Source organism: Protopterus annectens, chromosome 16.part0 (genome assembly GCF_019279795.1).
Source record: "Protopterus annectens isolate FY-2018-M chromosome 16.part0, PAN1.0, whole genome shotgun sequence".
NCBI lineage: Eukaryota > Metazoa > Chordata > Ceratodontiformes > Protopteridae > Protopterus > Protopterus annectens.
The window spans coordinates 520,536,303-520,557,285 of record NC_056750.1 but is presented as its reverse complement, the minus strand read 5'-3'; positions in this window follow the sequence as shown (position 1 = coordinate 520,557,285).

Below are 20,983 nucleotides of genomic sequence, written 5' to 3'. Positions count from 1 at the left end.
TTGCCTGTACAGTATTACTTTGTCTTTGAGGCTTGCACACTCAGAAGAACTTCCTTGAGAACATCTGTCTTCCTCCTCTGTTTTCTTATTATAATTACCAGTTCCCCTCACAGGCCATCAGATGGTAGCATAGCTTACTTAGCACTAGCTTGTGTACCCCAGAGGTTTACCTAAGAGCAGTTTTTTTTTTAATTAATAAGGTAAAAGTTAAAGTGCATTACATTTATATATCAACCCCTGACCATCATGCCTGAGAACTCAACTTCTGCTCCCATGCACATAGTTTTATGAGTAGAATATAATGTACTTGCTTGCTGTCAGGAAAACTGATGGTCTTCTTAATTTCACTTTTTTCCTCCAGCTGGGCCAAGTACTCATTTGTGCTCATTCATTTCCCTTCACTCCTCCTACCTCTTACGTGTATCCCCCCCCCTCCATTCCAATTAATTATCTATATCTAGAGGTCAGCATGGCAAGGAGCCATTTTTAAATTGCCACTCCCTGTATCGGACGCTTCTCTTGTTCATCTTCTGAGTGTGCTTGCCTGTACCTATTTAAATTCCATATCTGATTATTCCAACTGTATCCTCTGTTTTTAAACTATTTACGATTGTAACTGATGTTCTTTACTGTTCTTCCTACATTACCCACTGCTTTTTATTCTGTTTTTGAATGTAACAGATGTTAGTTAATGCTTGAACTTTTTTCTTAATGTGATATTCCTGTGGTTATTGCATGATGCTTTACAAACTGGTCTTAGCTGCCTGTATGTATTGACTACATTATCCTGAACTGCAACAAATAGTTCTAACTTATGCAGGTACTCCGCGTAGACCCTCACCTATTCTGCTTCTACAAGTTTCCTTGTTTTACAGCAGCACTTTGGTTAAGGTTAATCGTCCAATTTGAGTGTAACTGATTGCCTTTCTTCTTCCTTTTTTAGACTCTGCCACTGCCCTGTACCTTCCTAACTTATCAGGCTCCCTTTATTATCTACCTGCTGACTTGTTTTTTTTTATGCTTCTGCCTCTCTCATTCTGCTTCTAACTTCATGGCTTTTTTATTACCTTTCAAATGTATTAGCTTAACTCCTATTTCCCCCTGATTTGGCTGTGCACCATTTTACTTTCTCTGCCCAGATAGGTGCTGATAGTGTTTTATTTTGTAATTACCCTCCACTGTCTGCCTTTATAGCAAAATCTTCCATGTATATTAAGTATAAAGCAAGGTTACCCTTCTTCTATTTTTGACCTCTTTTCTCTTTCATTTTTCAGCTTGATCTCTCCTGGAATGTCACTGGTCCTACCTCTCCCCGTCTGCTGGAGGCCAGGTATTTAGGACTGTGCCCATAAACCAACGCCCGGGAATCTCCTGATATTACTGCCTAGGAAGAGCTCTTTGTCAACCATTGTGTGTACAGTATTACTCTATCTTTGAGGCTTGCACACTCACAAAACCTTCCTTGAGAACATTCATCTTCCTCCTTTGTTTTCTTATTATAATTACCAGTTCCCCTCACAGGCCATCAGATGGCAGCATAGCTTAATTAACACTAGCTTGTGCACCCCAGAGGTTTACCCAAGTGCAGTGTTTTTTAATTAATAAGGTAAAAGTTAAAGTGCTTTACATTTATATATCAACCCCTGACCATCGTGCCTGAGAAATCAACTTCTGCACCCATGCACATAGTTTTATGAGTAGAATATAACATACCTGCTTGCTATCAGGAAAACTGATAGTTTTCCTAATTTCACTTTTTTCCTCCAGCTCGGCCAGGGTGGGAGGGTGGCCTAATGGTTAAGGTGTTTGCCTTACAAACACAAGGTGCAGGGTTTGAGTCTCACAAGGGATAATTGGCTAAGCTTAAAATGGCTCGCAAGGGCAGTTAGCTTAGTACTAATCTATGAACCTATGAACCTAAGTACTCACTTGTGCTCATTAATTTCCCTTCACTCCCCCTACCTCTTACGTGTATCCCCCTCCCCCCATTCCAACAAGTATCTATATCTAGAGGTCAGCATGGCGAGGCACCATTTTTAAATCGCCACTCCCTGTATCGGACGCTTCTCTTGTTCCCCTGCTGAGTGTGCTTGCCTGTACATATTTAAATTCCATATATGTTTATTCCAACTGTATCTACTGCTTTTTAAACTATGTATGATTGTAACGGATGTTCTCTACTCTTCTTCCTACACTACCCACTGCTTTTTATTGTTTTTGAATGTAATGGATGTTAGTTAATGCTTGAACTTTTTACTTAATGTGATATCCCTGTGTTTTTTGGATGATACTTCACTTTCTTTGACACACTTCTCTTGGATGGGGACATCCACCCCAACCCAGGACCTTCTGCCTCTTCCTTGCACAAAATCACAACTCAAACCTCTCCCCCTCACCTACCCCTTCCTATCTACACCCCCCCCACCCAAATCACTAAATATTTTCTCATTAAATATTCAAAGCATTGTAAATAAAATAACAGAACTGCACACTTGGATTTCTAGCACATCTCCCCACATCCTAACCCTATCAGAAACTTGGCTTAAACCTCACATCCTTAACACTGAAATCTTACCTTCAGGTTACAATATATTTCGCTCAGAACCAATAAGCAGGGAGAAGGGGTTACTATCCTCTGTGCTGAACTAAGTAACCTGTCCCCTCTGTTCCTTGCTTTTCAACTGCAGAAATTCTTATCATAAACTATCACCTTAACCCTCACAAAAAATTTGCCATAGTCTCTATATACATTCCCTCTGGCGATAATATTCCCATCCTAGAGAACTTTCTTTCCTGGATCACTCAATATGTCTCTTATGAAACCATCGTACTTGGAGACGTTAATATAGACTGGTCTAAACTGTCCTCCTCATCCCCTACCCATAGTCTCAACCTTCATGGATTTCACCAGCACATATCTTCTCCAATTAGAACTAACAAAAACTCATCATCTGGACCTATTCTTGACTGGATCCTTACCTCACCTCCTAACCATTACCACAACCCTGGCATACTTCCTAACTCTTTAAGGGATCACTCGCCAACCTTTATTCATAGATTCACCCAACATTCACCTGAAGACCATACTTACAGAGTATGCCGAAACCTTACCTATTTCTACCCAGACACATTTAACTCCAAATTATCTGGCATTAATTGTTCCTTCCTACATCACCTCCCTCTCAATGAGGCTGTAAATTCCTTCAATAAGATTTTCCTTGACACACTTTATTCTACTGCCCCTTCTAGAAAAATCAGAATTAAATCCAAATATGCCCCCGACTAACAAAACAAACCCATTCAATCATGCACAAAAGAGATGGCACCTAGAAAGCCTCTGTTAAAAACAAATTCCATCTCTTATTTCAGACATACAAAGAGCTGAGAAACCTGACCAAAAAACTAGTCAACAAAGAAAAGGCAGATTTTTTTTTTCTTCGAACCAATGTAGCCCACACAAAAATCCCCAAAAACTTTTGGACCACCATCAAAAACCTGCCCCACCCTGGTAACCCTACTACTCCCAACCCCTTTCCACACAACACTGCTACTGAAACTGCCACCCTCCTTAATAACTATTTCATAGAAACTATCCAAAAGCTTACATTTAATACACAAAATAGTACTTCTCACTCAACCCCTCTATCACTTCATAAAAAAACTCTTCCCAATACATTTTCTTTCCAACTAGTTCCAATTACCACTATTAAATCTCTCCTAAATAAACTTAAGTCTTGCTCCCCCTCTGCTGGCCCACTACCCTCCCATTTCCTAAACACAGCATTGCCTACCCTGTCACTATACTTATCAATCGTTCCATTTCAGAAGCCCTTGTCCCAGACATTTGGAAATTCTTTTATTAAATCCCTCTCCACAAAGGTGGTAACTCTACCGATCCCTCTTACTTTAGAGCCACTGCTATCCTGTCCTCCTATCCAAAATCTTGGAAAAGTGCATCCATGTTCAGTTACTCAAACACTTTCTTGACAACAATCTCCTTACTCCTACCCAACATGGCTTTAGACCCCACTATAGTACTGCCACTGCATTACTCTCTTTTACACAAACAATACCTGAAGCCTGTGACAATAACTTGCTCATTTCCTGTCTATTCCTCTGTCTTTCAAAGGCCTTTGATACTGTCTCTCACTCTAAACTTTTAACTAAAGTTTCAGATGTACGTCTCTCTACCTCCTCCATCAACTGATTCCCTAGCTACCTCTCCTGCAGGCAGCAATCTATCCACTGGCAAACTATCCTCTCTCCATTCCTCCCTGTAAATACTGGAGTTCCCCAAGGATCAATTCTGGACCCCCTCTTGTTTAATATATTCACTAATAAACTTCATTCTGCTACTAACCTTCCTACACTTTTACAATATGCTGACAACTCCACTCATGTCCTCTGCCCACAGCATCCCTGAACTCCTAGCTCTCACTCAGCAAACCTTCTCCTCTGTCAAAACCTGGGTCTCTGATAACCAATTAATACTAAATCCAAAAAAAAAAAATAAACTCCTTCGCTTCTTTCCTAAAACACTCACAGCACAAACCCTCTTTCTCACCTCTCTCAACATTATTAAACCCGAACCCCATACCAAACTACTTGAAGTAATTAATGATGATAAATTACAATTCTACATTCATATCCAACAATGTATAAAAAAGACTGACCAGAAACTTGGACTTCTCTATCACAACCATAAATTTCTGTCACCTTCCTCCAAGCCCTCCCTCGCTCAGTCCCTTCTTCTACCCTGCCTTCTTTATGCTGCCCCTGTCCTTACTAATGTTCAAACATCACTTATCACCAAACTAGAGCAAACATATCATAAAATATCCAGATTTGCCTCCAATCTCCCATACAAATCTCACCACAGTCTCACCCTTAAGTCATTGTAATGGCCAGAATTCTCTAAACAACTACTCCTACCCCAAGTACACATTACACACTCTATCCTGAAAGACCCCTCCATTTCCAATCTAGTCTCCTACTATAACCCCAATCGTCACCTCCATACTACCAGCAAACACCTCTTTGACATATACAAACCCAATAAAAATATTGGAAAGTCCCTCTACAAATAGTGTGTAGCCCATGATTGGAAGTCACTCCCTCACAACATAAGAAGCATTCCTCAAAAATACCTATTTAAAAAAGAAATTAAACTTTTTCTTCAAAAGACATGTTCCTGCCCATGTCAAATCCTCACTTGACCTAGCCTCTTCTCTTTCTAACTTAATTACTTTTCCCTATTAACTCCTTACTTCCTTGTACTTGTTTTACAAGTCTTTTTTCCTCCCTTTCCTCTCACTTCCATAGCATATATATATATATTTATATATAATAATTAAAAAAAAAAAAACTTGAAACTGTAGTTTTATTGGCCAACAGGGGTCATTTCCAAAACTCCTTCATCTTCCTCTCTTAAAACCTAGTTGCCTCGTGGTTTTGGCGTCTTTTCAGGCTTGTTGGCTGTTGGTGAAGCACCCACCAAGAGGAGAAAACGCTGAGAGAAGAAGGGAGCCACTTTTGAGATTTTAAGTATTTTTTCTCTGTTTATTTGCTAAGTTTTTCTGCATAGCTGCCTAGTTTGAGCATTTTCTGGCTTGTTAAACTTGATTTCTGCATTAGTAGCTGTATTTAGAGCACAACCAAAAGTTGTTTACTGAATTTCCTGTTTGCACTTAATTTTAAATCGTTTTTTTCTCAAAACTTGCATATTTTCTGTCCTTGACCTAGCACTCTTGTGTGGGGTCATTTACTGCACTGTTATAACTTGATATTACCTGTGAACCTCTGCTATCTCTGAAAAAACAAACACAAACAAAAACATCTTGCTTTTTTCCCACTTTTCTGAGATTTAAAAAAGTTCAGTTACAGGCTTGCTGTTCCTGAACTGTTTGTAAGTTTCTGTGAGGCCATTTTTGCTTGGGCTAAAGGAAAGTCTCTCTGTTGATCAGTGGCAGTGAATAACATTGAGCAGCTTCCCTGCCCCCCGTAGGAGTGGTTACTGACTTGAAACTGTAGTTTTATTGTCCGTTTTGGGTCTATTCCTGCTTCTTTCCAGCCCCTGCTATCAAGCACGCCTTAACGTGCTTTAGCGATTAGTTGCCACTAGAGCAGCATCGGGCAGCGCCGGTTTAACAAAGTTAAACTTTTTCTGGCTCCATAAAGTCTGTTCTTCAATTTTTCCCTTAGAACTGCTCTGTTAGGAACCTAAACAGTTTACACCTTCACTAAAAAGCGCAGCACTTGTTCCTAATTGCTTTTTCTTCTCAAAAAGCTCAGCACTTGTCTTAAAAGCATATCCCTTGTCTTATAAGCATTTTCTTTGCAGGTCAAGCACTCCTATATTATACAAATCCCTCACTTGCAAAACCCCCCAGGAGTGCCCACTTCCCTGCTAAGCCCTCTACTTTTCTGTCTCATACCAACTCATAATTCTTTCTAGCATGTCGAAGGGTCAGATGCTGGCATCCTCTCCTGCCTAGTTGGTGAATCTGGGAATTCTGAGGCAATGTTACAATTGCCTCATGTACACGGACAACCCTCTCCTCCTCCCACATAACACTAACACTTGCGAGAGATGCAGCTATTTAGCCAAACTGGAGACTGAGCTCTCTCAACTCAGGACTGGCAAGACCAGGCAGGAGGAGAAGGCAACTACACACACCACAATACAAGTCTCACATAATTCAACCACACCACTGAATCAAACACATAAACACACTAAGACATACTCGGAGGCTTTGAGTAAAAATTTACCTAAACAGCAAAGGCCTCCAAAGCAGACACCCAAGCAACTGCAAACTCAAGACACCACACAAACAACACATAAAAAACAAAATCAGTGTGCAAAGCAGTCACTGCCCTTAAGGCCAAATACAACACCAAACATACTTGTCATAGGTGACTCCATAGTCAGACACACTGACGTCCCACTCACCAGGCTGAACAAGGTGAAGTCACGGTAAGCTGCCTATCGGGTGCTAGAATCCGCCACATAACACAAGCACTCAGGTCACTCCATGGCAAGTACAAGTATGACACAGTCATTGTCCATGCTGGTGTGAGCGACCTGAGACGTACCTCCCTGGACTACATGAAAAGAGACATAGAGGAGCTCTCTGATTATGTAGCCCAGGCAGGTATGACCCTGACCCTGAGCAGTATCCTTCCTTCACCACGAATGATGCCACAATATAGTGACAAGATGATCAGCTTTAACAATTGGCTTAATTTCTGGTGTCATTCAAAGGGGATCCAGTGTCTGTCTGCTTGGGATGCCATGCTTGACAAGCCACGCTGCTTCGCAAGGGATGGCTTGCACCTGTCACCCCTGGGATTCCAGATATTGGCTAAGGCTCTTGCCACCCCCATAGTGCCTTTTTTAGGCAAGGCTCAAATTCTAAACCTACCACCCTAGAAAACAAAAACGGGAAGAAACTAAGGGTAATGCTGCTCAATGCCAGAAGTCTAAATCTCAAAATGCACGCACTCGAGGCCCTTCTCAATATGGAGAACATCGATGTCTGTGCTGTGACTGAAACCTGGTTCAAGGCTCCTGAGAGCACCCTGGCACTATCAGGTTTTACCTCATATCATGCGTTCCAGCCCCAAAACCCGGACCATACCACAAAAGGAGGGGGTGTATCCATATTCATCAAGGATACCCACACCTCCAGGTTGGTGGCTACGCACGAAGCATCGGAAACCATCCAGGTGCAATTAACCATAGGCAAAACTGCTCTACAATTTGTAGCATGCTACAGGCCACCCTCTCAAACTCAGGAAACCCACACAGCCTTCCTGAAGACACTGGAGGGTATAAATGTATCACCAAACACCATCATATTGGGTGACTTCAACTACCCGAATATAGACTGGGAACATTACTCAAGCCCCAACTTTCTAGCCCAAAGGTTCCTGGAGTTCATAAATTCAAATGCCATGGAACAACTAGTCACCGTCCCCACAAGAGGAGAAAATATACTAGATCTCATCATCACAAACATGGGGACAAAATGCTCCACACCTCTTTGGTGAGATCAGATCATAAACTAATCTCACTAGAAATCCACCTCCCGCCCCACCCCAAACAAAAAGACCACAGTGAAGAACTTCTCTAAAGCAAACTTCACACTACTCAAGACAGGTGTGGTATCCTTCAAGGCCCCCGAGCCAATGGAAACCACAACCCAAGCTGCGGAAGCCCTTACAAATGCCTTCTATGAACACCTTCAGGACTGCATGGATCAGGCAATCCCAAATAAAACCAAGACTCTTTCCACCAAGGGCAAACGTCCAGTCTGGTGGACCCCAGCCATAAACAAACTTTACAATAAGAGGAGAAAGCTATTACATGATAGAGCAAAATCCCAAAAAGGGAAGGCATCTTTGATCAGTACTAGCAAGAATCTACGATCCCTCATAAAATCATCCAAGGCCAACGTTGAGAAAAAAATTGCCATAGATTCAAAAGACAATCATAAGGCCTTCTTCAGCTATGTCAGTAACCTGGGTGGAAACTCCCAGATATGCTCAGAATTAGTTCAAAATGATACAAAAATCACTGAACCCACAGACATTGCCAACATACTGGCAGACAGGTTCAGCGCAAACTTCACCCCCCTCTCCCCCGCAAAAGGAGAGATAACTATCCCAACAGAGTGTAGCCTCCCAGACATCTCAAATGCGCAGGTGAAAGCTGCTCTCTCTAAAGCTAAAAACACAGCATCAATGGGACCGGATGGTGTCCCCGGCTGTGTGCTACATGAACTCAATGAAGAACTAAACCCGCACATAAGGCAGCTGTTTAATCTTAGCCTTACCAAAGGATATGTGCCCAAGGAGTGGCGTACGGCAACTGTGGTCCCACTCCACAAAGGCAGTGCCTCTACGGACCCTGGTAATTACCACCCCATAAGCTTAACAAGCCTGGTCTGCAAAGCTATGGAGAGGATCATAATGGAACTCATAAACAAGGACATAGGGGACTTGCAGACCTTGGACCCAACCCAGTTTGGCTTTGTCAAGGGCAGATCTTGCCTTTTGAACTTGGTCGACTTCTTCGAAACAGTTACCAAGGCCATTGATGAGGGAAAGGCAGTCCATACAGCCTACCTTGACCTTGCAAAAGCTTTCGACACAATACCCCACTCGGGTATCATAGAGAAACTTACCAGCTTAAATGTAAACCCATATGTCACAAGATGGGTTGCAAACTGGCTAAAGGACAGAACCCACAGGGTTAGAGTTGCTGGAGCCATGTCAGACTCCAAGCCGGTTACAAGTGGTGTCCCACAGGACTCAGTCCTTGGCCCCCTATTGTTCGGCATCTACTTCTCAGAAGTACAGACAAACATAGGAGGACTATGGCTGACAAAGTTTGCGGATGACTGCAAACTGGGTGCCATAGTGGATAGTACATCGGACACAGACATCCTTCAGAGGGGTCTCACGGAAACTGATAGCTGGTGCCAGAGCCATGGCCTGAAGTTAAACGCAAAAAAGTGTATAGTCATACCCTTCGGGAAAAACAAGGTAACCCCAAGCTACCATATAGGTGGCAACCCACTAAGCACAGAAGAGGTTATCAGGGACCTGGGTACCCAGGTTGACAGTGGCCTCTCATTTGACACTCACGTTGCTAAAGTGGTTCGAAAGACCTTCTACATTGCCCATCTGATCATGAAGGGATTCACATCCAGATCAAGTGAGGTCATTGTTCCCCTGTACTCTTCACTTATCAGACCAATGATCGAGTACAATGCCCCATTCGGGATGTATCTCACCCGACACCTGCAGCAATTGGAGAGACCCCAAAAGTTCCTCACCAAAAGGATAAAGGGACTCCAAAACCTGTCATATACTGCCAGACTGAAGAAACTCCAACTCTATTCAGTTGCATACCGCCTGCTCAGAGGTGACCTGTGCCTGACATACAAGGCCATGACCAACCTGGAATTAATGGACATGCTCCACCTCAAAAAATCCAAATCCACCAGAACCACTAGAGCAAGTGACTTAAACCTTAGCACGGATATAAATAGGACGTGCTGGAGGGATAGATTTATCACCCAGAGACTCCCCATGCTGTGGAATAAAATCCCGGTCCATGTGAGGCAGAGCACCTCGCTGGCTCTGTTCAAGAGAAATCTTGACCGGTGGATGGGAGATCGTAGGTTTACCCTGGGAATCATCTCTGTGTCACTGCTGGACAGAGGCACAACAAACTAATGGGCACATTATTTCTAACATAAGGGGTGGCGTAAGCCACATAACTTTGGGCTAGGCTTATAAATGCCTTAGGGCAGATAGCCTAGTATAAACCTATGAACCTATATATATATATATATATATATGTATATATATATATATATATATATATATATATATATATATATATATATATATATATATAACATCCATTTTTGTATCGCAACTAACTCTTATTCATTTCCTGTCTTGATGTCTCTCTATCCAAATATCTATTGTGTTTGAATGTACTTCATGTATGATATTCTCTATACCTGTTAATTATTTGCCTTTTTCTATGAACTGATGTTCTTAAATAGTTGACTTGCACTATGATATCTGTTGATTTTATTTTTTGCAACTATTGTAACAATCTGTAATATTTCTGGAGCTTTTCTCCTCGGGTCTCCACTGAAAATGGGCCCCTGGCTCAGCTGGACTAACCCAGTTAACAAATGTCAATTAATAAAATAAATAAATAAATAGAACCATGAATGTCAAATTGCAGTTTCATTGTCCCTCTAGACCACAGGCTTCAGGGATAGTGGAAAAGGCCACTCAAACCCTGAAGACTAGGTTAGCAAAAGTTTGTGAGGAAACTGGCCTTAAGTGGCCAGAAGATTTGCCTTTAGTTTTATTTAGTATTAGAAGTGCAGTTAGTGCTACTAGAAAATTGTCCCCTCATGAAATTCTCATGATCAGACACACAAGAATGCAAGTTACACCTTTCCCCAATAATTTAGAATTGCAAGGTGTTGATGAATCCATACTTTTGTATTACAAATCTCTTCTTTCTGTTTTGCAGAAATATTGTGGTATTATTCTGCACGCAGTCGAATGACCCACACAGCATGACCATTGTGACGTGCAACTGGGACAGTTTGCTTTAAAGTACATCCTTGAAGAAACCCACTTAACCCCAGATGGATAGGACCATACTTGGTTTTGCTCACAACTGCTACTGCCATCCATTTTGAGGTTCCCCAACTGTTACTATGTGTTGCATGTCAAGAAGACACTCCCTTGTGATGAATGCAGCCAAAATCCCACTGAAGTCTGCTACTTCACCTTGGTCTCACCTAAACTCCAATGATTCTTCTTCAACAACAACATTTTTTCATGCTTCTCAGGCCAAGATCGCAGATTCATCATGCCTTTTGGATGCCAATATAGACATTGCTTTATCCAGATGAAATTATTTTCTGAAATCATCTGCAATTAAAGCCCTTGGTTGAAGATTATTTGGTGATTGATTTCATATGACCCATAGACAACCAACTCAATATCCTTGCTTACATTTGCTTCAAAACCCTCTCCAGCCCCAACATACTCATTTGTCCTGTGGACCTGTCTTTGGAACAGGTATTGTCATTTTCATCATCATTTTATTTCACTTGCTTTTGCTATCTGGAACTGTAAATATGTCATCTACAACTACTGGAATTGTAAGTACTGATTCAATTCTTAATAGACATACACACTTTGCTGAAAATTGAGACATGCATTTTGCTGAAATAGAATTGAGAGCACCTGAATGGCATCCTACATTTAATACTTTTTTCTGCTGCCTTGCGTACTTATGCTGGGTTTGTGCACATATTCCTACTGCAGATGATGGGGATATTCCATTATTTTTTACGCCAGTGACTGATTTAGAGCTTCATACTGCATTTTGTTTTATTTTTCTTGCTGAAAATCAAAAGTATAAACATATTTCCACCCACTTTATACTAATGCTGTTTCACCTACTAATGACTGTTAAAGAACATGTTTGCTATCACAAAAATGGAACACTGTTGGAAATAGTGCTTGCAATTTCACCTGGAAAATGTATGATGGGGCTGGAGGGCACGGCATGGCAGCATTATATAAATGTTATTGCATTTGTGAAAATCAAGTTTATTCCTGGTTACCTATACACTGTACTGGTTGTTGTTACATAGGCCGTGTTATTGAAGCTATATGACATACAGATGCTCTACCTGAAGGAAAGATCCATAATACTTATCACAGGAGGGACACTAAGACATTCCAATCCCATTTGGAAAGATATATGCTGCCTAGGTTTATCATAATGTTGTACAAAAAAAATTGTTTTAAAGAGCTTACTCACATGGATCTTGGTGACTGGGTCATTTGTAAAACAGGTATTGTACCTGCTTATGGGGTAGTGAAGTCTATCTGGGTGCTTAGGAAGTTATCTAAGCATTTAGAAATTTTGAGTTATTCTGCCTTTGACTCCATTAATTCGATTACCCAAGAACTGACTGAAACATGCAATGTAGTGCTACAGAACTGCATGGCAGTTGACTTCACCCTTGCTTCTAAAAGAGCACTAGCACAGTCATCTAAATGGAGTTCTGCTCATTTTATTACTAATAACAGTGGTACCATCTATAGTCACCTAGAAATAATTCTGAAAGTCACTGAACTTTCACTTGCCAAAGAAACTAATAGCTGCCAGTGGTCTTGGTTAACCAACCCTTTCTCTGGAATGGGAGGAGGTATTTTAAAGTTTGTCATGTTTATATGTTAGGCCATATTCTTTTTATGGTAAAAGCATGCATTTTAAGTTTGAGTCCAGACAAAATGTTAACTTACAAATGCAAATAATTAAATCAATACCACTGACCACAATTGATAAGAATCATAATCACAGAAGAAAATGAAAATAGTGTTGCAAGATTTTAGTAAAATATATGACAACATATACAAAGGATTGAGGAATGTGAAAACACATATAATAGAGACTGTATTACTAAACTAAACATTTACAGTACTCAAATATATTTTTGAAATAATTGTGTAACATTATTCATGTCAGCGGCCGAAGAAAACAGCATGTGAAAAATGTCTGATAAGTGAAAAATGACTATTCATCAGAGGACTTGTAATCATTGTCGAGTCATAGAAAAACATGGTTTGGATGATGCTTTATAGCATCAGATGAGGAATGTGAAGGGTGAGGAATACAGTGAAAGAGAAGGAAAAATGTTAGTTTGTGTATTTCATTTCTAGCATTCTTTCATAACAAGAGGGATTCCTGATTTTTTTAAGTATGTAGCTGATAATTTACTTCTTGCCTAATATTAACAATTGCTTACAGGGTAGAAATGTAAAATGTTTTGTTCCCTATTGAAACTTTGATTATGGAATTTGGAACTCATGCCTTATATGGAAAGTCATAAACAAGGAGTCAGGAGATCTTAGCAAAATTAATGCTGCAGTGTTAATTTTTGATTGGTCAGTGGTTATTCTAAGACAGATGCAATAATGTTGCTTTTAATCAATGAAAGTATAAGAAGTTGCAGAATGCTAGGCAGAAAATAAGGGATTACCTCAATAATATGCACGATCTTAGAAAGATTGCTGTTAAGCAACTGCTTTTTGACAATAACACTAGATCACAAAAACTTTTAGCACAATGACTCAGGCAACAGAAAGTACAAAGGGCTGTCGCCAAACTTAGGGAGTCTGTAACAAGGAAGGTGACAAGAGATCCTGTAGAGGTATTAGAAATATTTTGGAAATTCTATGAGAGTCTCTATATAGCAGAGAAATATGAAAGTCAAGAAAATATACAAATGGAAATGTTTATGGAAGAATTAAATATGCCAAGGTTAGAGGTGGATGAAGCTAAATTACTAACTGTTAGGATAGGAGGAGATGAGATAAAAATTGTGATGCACAACCAATCTATAGGAAAGTCCCCATGAATAGATGATATTCCTATGGAAGTTTGGAAGCTAGGAGGAAAAAAACTAATAAAAATCTGGAAAGTTTTGTTTAGCAGTATCTTAAGAGGAGAAGTACCATCGTCCTAGAAGAAAGCAGTGGTAGCTGTAATACCTAAAGAGGGTAAAGAACCCTCATATCCAGCTTCATACAGGCCCATTTCAACCCTAAACCATGATTATAAAGTGTTCATTTCCATAATGGCTAAAAGAATGGCAAACGTAATGCCAAAGCTGATAGATATGGATCAGTGTGGTTTTGTATAGGGGACGCAAACATTTGACATTAGCAGAACTATGATGATCCAGAGGGAAACAGGATGTAGAAAATACCATTGTTGTTGGTGGGTCTTGATGCAGAGAAAGCATTTGACAGAGTAAGCTGGGACTTTATGAGCAAGAGAATGGAAGCATTTGCATTTCCTGAAAAAAATTATAAGGTTGATTAGGAGGATATATGAGGAATGTGAGGCGAAAATTAAAGTGGGTGGGGTACTCTCTAATAATTTCTGTTTGAGCAGAGAAACCAGACAGGGTTGTCCTCTTTTCCCTTTATTATTTGCATTATATTTGGAACCATTGGCAAAGAAAATAAGGGACTCAGAAATTCAAGGATATAATTGGCACGGTAGTCAAGAAAAGCTGTCTTTACTTGCAGTTGATATTATTTTATACCTGACAAAACCAGAAAAAGACATTACAGTGTTATGAACATTTTTAAGACAGTTTCAGATCTTTTCAGGATACAAAATTAATGAAGCTAAAACAAAGGCAACAACAGTAAATTATGTACCCCACATATGAACTGGTTCAGGGATACTCATATTTATGGGGACATGATAAAACAAAGTATTTAGGAGTTTGGATTAAAAATTATTTTAGTGGGGCAGCTAAGGATATGTGGGAAGAGACTAAACAAAAGATAATACAAAAACGGAGAAAATTATTTTTTTATATGAATATGGATAGTAAGATACAAGCAGTTAAAATGTTTTTAGTCCCTTTAGTCTCATACACAGGTCAGGCATACTTTTATCAATCAGAGAAGTTGTGGGTAGCAATTAATAAAGAGCTGAAAGACTTTATCTGGGAGGTGAAGATGGCAAACGTCAAGTGAGATAAACTGATTCTTCCAGTAGAGCAGGGCGGATTGGGATTATGCTATTTGAAGGGGTACTTCAGAGCTACACAGTTAAGACTCCTATACATAGCACAAGCAGAAAACTATAATTCAAAGTGGAAATGAATGATAATGAAACAGGGAGAAGGTCAAGAAAGATTTTGGATGAAAGCCTTTAAGGAGAATAACAATAATCATACCGAATATTATATCCATAAAGTATCAGAAAGTATTCTAAGAATTAAACCAACGCAGAAAAGGAGAAAGGAGATTCTGCTGATAGGGATGACTACAATTAGGGATACAGACAATAGGCAACAGGGGGCTGATATTTATTGGAAAAAAACTGGCAAAGGAACCAAGGTATTGGGAGCAAATAACTAAAGATAGAAAGATGATAGAATGGGAAGACACCAATAATTTATTTGGACTGCAGGTTTGAGATTGCTTTCCCTATCAGGGATTGCTATCAATGTATAGGCAAAGAGAAAGAAATAGGGAGGAGTTCTAAACGAAAGACCAGCACTGGTAGAGTTCTTAATAGACTCTAGAACAGAGGGCACCATTAAAAAAGGAATAATTAGTAGAGCATAAAAATATTGCATGATAACTTTCAGAATCAATCAAAGGAGGTTAGAAAGGATTGGGAAGAGAGATTAGATAAGCAATTCTCATATAAACAATGGGAAGATATATGCATGTCTCCCAAATATGCAACAAAATCTAGAAGATTTAGGATTTTTTTCCTGGAAATGTTTGCATAGATATTTTTATATCCCAAGTAGACTCCAGAGAATTTTTCCTCAGCAGACAGCAAATGGATGTGTGAAGGGGAAGAAAGAGGCAATTGGGAATATATTTTCTGAGAGTGCGGTGAGTTGGCGGACTTTAAAGATTCCCTGCGGGATGCACTGTCAGAGATGCTGGGTGGGCAGATTGGTCTGACAAGGAAGATGATTTTTCTGAGCTATGATACAGAATTGGAATTATCTAGACATGTTAAGGCTTTGGTGTGTCTAATAATGGTGGCTGCCAAAAAAGCAAGTACTCGAAAATGGAAATCAAAATCTAAACCAACTATACTGGAAGTAGTGAATATAGTAACAGAGATAAAACAACTGGAACTGAGATCTTTAGAAAGGGGTAGGAGCAAACTACAAAGGAAAAAATTGTAATTGTGGGAACAATACATACAAAGAAAGAATGAGTTTTAAAAGGCTGCAGAACTTAAATGACCTATGTAATATTTGAGTGAGAACAATTGGGTAGATTATAAGCAATGTATAATGTTTGTACTGAGAGTGTATCAGTATGGTTTGTGATGTAAAATGCTTGCAACTAGGATTGTGTTGGTGTGGTTTGTTTTAATTTATGTAAATGTATGATTGCATATGTAGTAAGTGATGGTCTAATAAAGATGTTTCTTGTTTAAAAAGGCAGGAATTGAATACTTTATGTAATACTGGTTAGGTTATTGATATATAGCAGTACATGTGAAGTATAATGTTTGTTGTGTTAATTCAGTTTGATTATTTTTATATGAATGCAAATTTGCCTATGTCACAAGGGACAATTCAATAAAGGTGTTTGAAAAAAAAAAAGAAAGTGTAATAATTCCATTATAATTTGTTGTACGAGGAGACAGGACCTTGATTTCCTAGTCTCCCATGTATGTGTTTCTCTTTGTAATAAAGTTGATTATTCTCTGCTGAGCTGTGTCATGTGAAAGTTATTGCGTACCTTAAGTTACTTATCTATATAGTTGTTGCATGATTGATGTTTACTATATCAAATTTATATTTCAGCAATTACAAGAAACTTTGCCCATTTATCCCTTGTCAGTCCCTCAAGGAACTCTAAGACACTGATGCCAAACTTTTAATCGCTTTACTAAGTAACTGTATTTACTATTTAAGAATGTAACATTACCATCTAAAAGGTAACATACCTAGTGCTCCAATTACTATTTTAGTTAAGATGCTACCAACTCTGTCCCTCTCATAGGGTTACCACCTGTGCCTCTTTGTGGAGGACAGTCCCTAAATAGTCAGCTATGTCCTGCGAAGAAGGATGAACAATGGAATGTCCTTAGATTTTAGGGCAAAGAAAAATGTTTTCAAGTTTTGGATAAAACAATTATTTTGTATTTGAGACAACTAAGTATTTTGTGAAACTACAAATATAATTCAGTTTCTACAAGAGTAAGTTTTTGTTGTTTTTTTAAACATTGTTATTGACATCACATATTACATAACAATAGGAGTAAACATTCAAATATAAAACAGAAGACAAACCTTTACGATTTTTATGCATTATATAAATATGACTTCTGTTAACAATTATTCACTTTACCGTTACATGGATTAGAAGTCCTGTCTTTTGTGAAACATTACTCCTTCTCCTGAACATTATCCATTCAACTTTCTGGTTTAAAAGCCCACGTTTGTGCTTTTCCCGCCTTTCCCATAACTAGTCTAGTCCAGATATAGATTTGGTGTATCCAGGACTGTATGTAAGCTTCTGAGCCCCCCAAGCCTTTCTGCGTTGGAGGGAAGCCTCCTAGCTTATCAGTGGGAGTGGTAAGCACTAGGTAGCCTATCTACCACAAGAGGAGTGGTTTCTTGCCCAGAAATTGTAGTTTACTGGCTGTTTAGGCAGTTTTTCCATCTCTTTCAACTTTCTGGTTTAAAAGCCCATGTTTGTGCTCGTTTCCCACCTTTTCTGTAACTAGCCTAGTCCAGACACATATTTGCTGTATCCAGGACTGTTTGAAAGCTTCTGAGCGATGCCAAAGTCTGCTCTTCAATTTTCCCTTTAGATCTGCTAGTTCTCTCCTTTCCTGCACTTTTACTAACTTATTAGTCTAGCACTTTACCAGACTTCATGTAGCAATTATTGTAGCACACAAAAGTGCTACCAGCGCTAAACGTTCTACAAGGAAACAGCTCCCGTACTTATTATTAATGCCCACCCCTCCAGGCATGCCTAAAAGTCAGTTCCCTGTGCTTTCTCCTATCAACCTGGTGAACTTAGGCATCCTGAGGCAATGTAGCAACTGCCTGATGTACACTGACAATCCTCTCCTCTTACCTCCCAACACTCAGACTTGCGATAGATGCACTTATATATCCAAACGGGAAGCCATGCACTCTCCAGCCAAGACCGGAATAGCTGGTCAAGAGGAGAAGGTCAACGCTTGCACCACACCACATGGAACACATAGCCCTCCAGAACACACTCCAGGACTGCCTTCACATAAAAACACAAACCACACACACACCTTCACGGAGGCTCTCAATAAAAATCTGCCCAAACGGCAGAGACCTCCAAGGCAGAAACGCACTCGACCACCATAACAAAACACTAATCACAAGGCACATAACTCTCCTAAACAGTGTGCCACTCAACCAAAGCCCCTAAGGCAAAACAGTATGCCCAACACACTAGTCATAGGTGACTCGAAAGTGAGGCACACTGATGTCCCACTCACTAGGTTGAATAAGGAGAAAGTAACAATCAGCTGCCTGTCAGGCACCAGGATCCAGCATATAACACACGCACTGAGGTCCCTCAACAACAGGTACAGATATGACTCTGTCATTGTACATGTGGGTGTGAATGACCTGAGATGTACCTCCCTGGACTACATGAAAAGAGACATGGAGGAGCTCTCGAATTATGTAGCCCAGGCGGATATGACCCTAGCCCTAAGCAGCATCCCACCATCACCCAGAATGATACCACAGTACAAGCAAAAAATTATTGATTTCAACAACTGGCTAAGTTTCTGGTGTCATTCTAAGGGGATCCAGTATCTGTCTGCCTGGAATGACATGATTGACAGACCTCAATGCTTTGCCAGAGATGGCCTGCATCATTCACTCCTGGGCTTCCAGATACTGGCCAAGGCTCTTGCCACTCCTATAGTGACAATTTTAGGCGGTGTTAAAAAGACCAAATTACCACCATAACAGCTACAAACCAATGCAATCTGAGGGTCATGCTGCTCAACCCTAGAAGTCTAAATCTCAAAATTCACTCGCTTGAAGCACTCCTTAAAATGGAGAACACAGACTTTTGTGCCGTAACAGAGACCTGGTTCAAGGCAGCACAAAGCACCCCTGCACTACCAGGCTATAACTCATTCCACACCTTTCGGCCTCAGAACTTGGACCTAAGCTCCAAAGGCAGTGGTGTTTCCATATTCATAAAGGATGTGCACCTCCTGGTAGCCCAAAATAATGCATTTGAGATACTTCAGGTGCAGCTAATATTGGGTAAGACAGTAATTCAGGTCGTAGCCTGCTATATGTCCCCAACCATTTCCCAAGACTCACACTCCACATTCCTAAGCACCCTGGAGAATATTAGGGTCCAACGTAACACTCTCATACTGGGTGACTTCAACTACCCCCTCATTAACTGGGAAAACTACTCATGTACCAAAACATTTGCTCAACATTTCCTGGAGATCATTAATTCCAATGCCGTGGACCAGCTCATTCTTAACCCCACTAGAGGTAGCAACATCCTTGACCTGGTCATTACTAACATGGACGACCGTTGCTCTACACCAATAGTCAACTCCTCCTTGGTTAGATCCAACCACAAACTAATCACCTTGGAAAGCCACACACCCGCCAGGCAAAGGTAATCACCAGGAAAAACTTCTCCAAAGCTAACTTTGGGCTCCTAAAAACAGAGGGGTGTCTAACTTCACGGCACCCATGCAAATGGAGAATAGTTACATGACCGCCAAATCATATACCAATGCACTGTATGAACATGTACACAAATGCAAGGATCTTGCCATACCCAATAGAACCAAAATGCTCTCCTCCAAAAAGGAAGCCAATCTGGTGGTCCCCCACCATAAACAAACTCTACAACAGAAGGAAGAAACTGATGCAGAATAAGGTGAAGTCCCAAGACTGGAAAAACTCCCTTATCAGCCTCAACAAAAAGTTGAGATCCCTCATCAAATCCTCTAAAGCTAGCTATGAAAACAGTATTGCAGCAGATAGTAAAGACAACCACAAGGCCTTCTACAGTTATATAAAGAATCTCCACGGCAATACCCAGATTTGCTCTGAGCTACTGCACAATGGTACTTCCTATACCAAGCCAACAGATATTGCCAATTTACTGGCTGACAGATTCAGTGCCAACTTTACCCCTCCCCCCACAGCAATACCCAGATTTGCTCTGAGCTACTGCACAATGGTACTTCCAATACCAAGCCAACAGATATTGCCAATTTACCGTCCGACAGATTCAGTGCCAAAGGACCAGTCACAATACCAGCAGATTGCCAGGCACCTAGTATTACTGCTGCACAGGTTAAAATAGCACTGTCCAAGGCCAAGAATACAGCCTCTATGGGACCTGACAATATCCCTGGCTGTGTTCTACATGAACTACAGAGTGAACGGTCACCTCATCTGTGTGCCCTGTTCAATCACAGCCTCACCTCAGGCTTTGTCCATACCGAATGGTGCACTGCTACAGTCATCCCTCTCCACAAAGGAGGAGCAACTACAAACCCTGGGAACTATCGCCCCATTAGCCTGACGAGTCTGATATGCAAAGCTATGGAATGCATCATCATGGACCTAATAAACAAGGATATAGGGAACCTCCAAACTCTGGATCCCACACAGTTTGGTTTTGTGAAGGGTAGCTCATGCCTGCTCAACTTCTTTGAGTCAGTCACCAGAGCTGTGGATGAAGGCAAGATGGTTCATACAGCCTGCCTTGATCTGGCCAAGGCCTTTGATACCATTCCCCATTCAGGAATCATAGAAAAACTCATTAAGCTAGGCATCAACCTCTATATCACAAGGTGGGTTACATACTGGCTCACAGGTAG